The following is a 4,495-nucleotide window of genomic DNA, read 5'->3' as shown; positions in this document are numbered from 1 at the left end:
GCAAAAGCAGGTATACTTATTGCGGAGCAGGAACACCCGGATGCTTTTTCCTTACATCTTCATTGATTAGAAACCTACTCTGAGCCTCCACTGTAACAACAAAAAATCCCATAGTTTTAGATGTGGATTGTTCCCAGTTTCACCTGCAGAAATCCCTTGTTACCTGTAGTCTTGTGGTGGGGGCAGGTAAACCCAGTGCTATTTTTCTAGACCATAACTCACCATGAATTCCTCTCTTGTTTTCTTATAATGGCAATGGCGCCCACCTGAGAGGTGCCGGAACTGAGTTCCATCTTTAATAAAAGCCCTGGGTAAAGCACACAACCAGCTACAAAACGAGGGCTTGGACATGGTTACTTTTTAATCCTCTGTCATTAATCATCCACCTGCCTCTCACTTCCTGAACAGGTTTCCTGCTCTGAGCCAGAGAAGTATAAAACCTAGGGCTCAGAGATCCAACCGCTCTCCCTCCTCCTCCTGGCCTGCCCTGGGGCTTTCTCTTAGCCTGACACACCCTATGATGCCATCATCTTCCAGGAACTGCTTTCTGCCTTGAGAGACAGCTTTTGTTTTTGTGTCATTGTTTTCATTTTTAAAAAAGTTAAGTAGACGCGACATTGCAGGAATAACACGGCGGCTGTTCTTCTAGGGCTTCTCGGCTTCTCTCTCCGATTTCAGCAGAGACCTTCCACACCGCTTTCACTCGGGAGCTGCAAGACTCAGGTTGTTTTGCCCGTTGCACCACCAGGTTCCCTCCCCCTGGAAGGAGGGATAGCCAAGCCCATCCACTCCAGCTGGGCGTTCCTGTTCCTCAAAGCGGCACCCAGACTTGGTGCCACACGCACACACCCGCTGCGCTCCGTCACCAGCTTTGCAGCCTTGCCCCCACGTCGAGCAAAGCTCTTTCTTTCCGCCGTCTCCTTGGCTGTGTGTCAACACGCTTGGTGGGCCAGTTCCTCTGTGTCGGGGGCACCATGCCAACACTCAATGCCAGGTCGCTGATCTCGCCACTGGGGATTGTCCGGATATTTGAGATCTTCTTCTCTTGCACGGCCTTCAGCTTGGTGTCTGTCCACAGGAACTATGCTGGCTCTGAAGGCGCCTGGTCCATGTTTACCTGGTGCTTCTGTTTCAGCCTCTCTGTCTTCGTTGTGGTCGTGGAGTTCATCGGCGTGGCCCAGTCGCTGCCTCTGTCCTGGCAGGACTTCACCTCTGCCTTCTCCATGTTGGCTACTCTCATGATCTTCACCACCTCCATCCTGTACCCGTCGGTCTTCATCCCGGATCGCTGCACGGGTGACTGCAGCTACGAAGGGATCGCAACTGCCGCGTCTTGCCTCTGCTTCATCACCTACGCCATCGAAGTGAGACTGACCCAGGCCAAAGTCGGAGAAGTCAGCACCTTCCTGGCCACCATCCCCGGCCTCCTGAAAGTCTTTGAGACCTACCTGGCTTGCCTCATCTTCTCCTTGGTGGCCAGCTACCAAATCTATGCAGAGAAGCCCGGCCTGCAGTGGTGCCTGGCCGTCTACTGCATCTGCTTCATTGTCACGTTGCTCATTGTCATCCTCACCATCGGCCGTTGCCTTGCCACCCTGCCCATCCCCTTGGAGAAATCTCTGGTGGGCTTCAACAGCTTGGCTGTGCTCCTGTACCTCACAGCGGCCATTGTATGGCCCATATATGCCTTCGAGGGTTCCTCTAGGCCTTCGACATGTTTCAGGACTAACCCGCAGTGTATCAAATGGAACAATAAGCTCGGGGTGACCTTTCTGACCATCTTCAACCTCATTGCCTACATTGTGGACCTCGTCTTCTCCACCAAAATGGTTTTCTTTACCACACCAGCTTAAGCGGGCTCACCTGGATAGGACCGAAACCACTTAGGAATGTCGATGACGTTCATAATGTGTAAGACAGAGAGGCCACCCCAAGACTTTGCCCGGATTCGTTTATTGGGTGGTTTTTGTTTGTTCATCTCTTTTTAATACTAGTTTTCATTTTAGAACTATTCCATGCATGGATTGAACCTGTCCTGCCGAACCCTGCTTCCTGAGGGAGCAGACGCCACCAGCACATCATTTCATATGTTTTATATGCAGCTATTAGAAATACCCTGCCAAGTCTTGCTGAGAGTTTCTCCGTGGAAAGAGAAAGGGTTTGCAAAAGCCCGGTCAGTGATTCTGTATCAGCTGCTGCTCCCCCCCCCCCCCAATAAGGCAGCTATCTGGTAAGAGGAAGGGAGGTGTTTGCAGGAACGGGAAGAAGAACTTGGGCGTGAAAAAACTGAGAAGGGCACCGGGTGCAGAATCCTATCACAGCTGAATCTGGCACCTTGGCAAGAGGGACTAATATTTCACCTTTGTACGAAGGTGGTGATGCATATGATACTATTTGCACAAACACAGCTTACTTTATCTCTTCCTGCAACACACACATCCGGTGTCTAAGAACAAAGGCTGTATGTGTTTTTCTTCCAAAACTAATGTTTTTTCCTCCCAATTGATTATTCAAAATTAATTTGATTAATCTACCAAGCTTTCCTTAATTGCTGGGGGTGGGGCAACAGAGCTCTTATTCATACATTCCTTGTCTCCCAGGATTTTAGCTAAAAAAATAATAAAATCTATGGCCTTTTGAACTGGGCAGGGGTATTGTTTTGTTTGTGCCAGTGTGGTGTAGTGGTTAAGAGTGGTGGACTCGTAATCTGGGGAACCGGGTTCGATTCCCCGCTCCTCCACATGCAGCTGCTGGGTGACCTTGGGCCAGTTACACTTCTCTGAAGTCTCTCAGCCTCACTCACCTCGCAGAGTGTTTGTTGTGGGGGAGGAAGGGAAAGGAGAATGTTAGCCGCTTTGAGACTCCTGAAGGGGAGTGAAAGGCGGGATATCAAATCCAAACTCTTCTTCTTCTTCTTCTTGTTTGTTATTATGTGGTGTATTTTTATGTTTTTATACTGCAAACAGCCCTGTTAATAATAGGCACAGTCAGCAAAAGGATTCTGTATAGTATGAGGGCTGCCAGTGATCCATGATTCTTAATTTACGAGTAAACCATGATCCATGCCAGTTGTGGCAATTAATTTGCATCCCATAGGGGAGTAGAGGTATACCCTGGGTCTTGCTTTAATTGTGCTAAGATGGCCCTCCAGGCCAATGTTGCTCTGAGAAGTGGGTTCAGGACCTCTTTAGCTAAGAATGATTTCTTCAGGCAAACGTAAAGAGGTCCTGAATCCATTTTTGAGAACGACGTTGAAAACTTGGCAGAAGTGGGCACACTATCTGGTACCATCCTGTTGCCACTGCTGCACTTCTAGTTTCACCAGTGTTTCGAGATCTTAGACAAAAGCACAGCAAGACAGAGGGAGAGGGGAAGACAAAGGGGCTGCATAGCATAAATGACTTTTTTGCGGCTGGTCAGTTCCTAGGTAGCATTCAGTTGAGAGCTAAGCTGGAGGGAACGTGTCATAACCGACTGCAATTAATCAATAGGCGGACTTTTGCAAAGTTCACTCTAGAGAGCTGCATCCAGGGAGCTTAGCTTTTTCTGAACACTGCTGCAGGTCCAAATTTGAAAGGTGCGCTAACAGTGCTGCATCAAGCCCTTTTATCTATGGCATATGAATATAGATTAAGGGAAGGAGATCTAGGATGAAAAATTCCTGAGAATGCATGGAACGTAATGCAGTTGAAACGCCCAAGGAAATTGGATCTCGGTGAGACTGCGAGGGACAATCCTTTAAATGGTATACCATCTCTTAAGTTCTGTCGCATGAATCCAGCTCAGAGGATGCTCTTTTGGAGATGATGTTCCAGGTGGTCCTGGCCTGTGGTCCAGGTGTGGTGGGTTCAAGTATTTCAGGAGATCGCAACAATTGTTAACCGGATTTATCTGCCCTGACTTCAGTTTAGCCCTTCTCGCAATACTTCTGGAAAGTGCGAATGCCTTATTGCACGAAGTTCTAATCTTGTACTAATCTTGCAGCTGCCTGGCAAGAGATAGCCCATCTTTGATAATTCTCCACATAGTTCTCCTTGCAGGCATGATGGTCCAAAGTCTGGCTTCTTGCCCTAGTTGGAAAAATTATGCCAAGAGATAGGGTAACGAAAGTGAAAGCAGGAGGGACCAGGTTGCAGGTACATGAGACTTCTTCTTGCCTTTTGTGGTGTTCAGAAGGTCGGCGGTTCGAATCCCCGCAATGGGGTGAGCTCCCGTTGCTCGGTCCCTGCTCCTGCCAACCTAGCAGTTCGAAAGCACGTCAAAGTGCAAGTAGATAAATAGGTACCGCTCCGGCAGGAAGGTAAATGGCGTTTCCGTGTGCTGCTCTGGTTCACCAGAAGCAGATTAGTCGTGCTGGCCACATGACCCAGAAGCTGTACGCCGGCTCCCTCGGCCAATAAAGCGAGATGAGCGCTGCAACCCCAGAGTCGGCCACGATTGGACCTAATGGTCAGGGGTCCCTTTACCTTTACCTTTACCTTTACCCTGTGAGGTA

The 4,495-nt window shown here is 49.0% G+C and overlaps 1 pseudogene across 1 annotated transcript; it reads left to right on the top strand.

Annotated features, from left to right (window-relative positions):
* Positions 1-378: 378 nt before the first annotated feature.
* LOC308463547 (myeloid-associated differentiation marker homolog pseudogene) lies at positions 379-2,641 on the top strand (annotated as a pseudogene). The gene has a single exon. The product of its transcript is annotated as a myeloid-associated differentiation marker homolog pseudogene (transcript).
* Positions 2,642-4,495: the final 1,854 nt, after the last annotated feature.

Source organism: Podarcis pityusensis, assembly GCF_964106645.2.
Source record: "Podarcis pityusensis genome assembly, chromosome: 14".
NCBI classification, from domain to species: Eukaryota; Metazoa; Chordata; class Lepidosauria; order Squamata; family Lacertidae; genus Podarcis; species Podarcis pityusensis.
The sequence above is the reverse complement of the archived record's forward strand: the minus strand, read 5'-3'. Positions and strand labels throughout refer to the sequence as shown.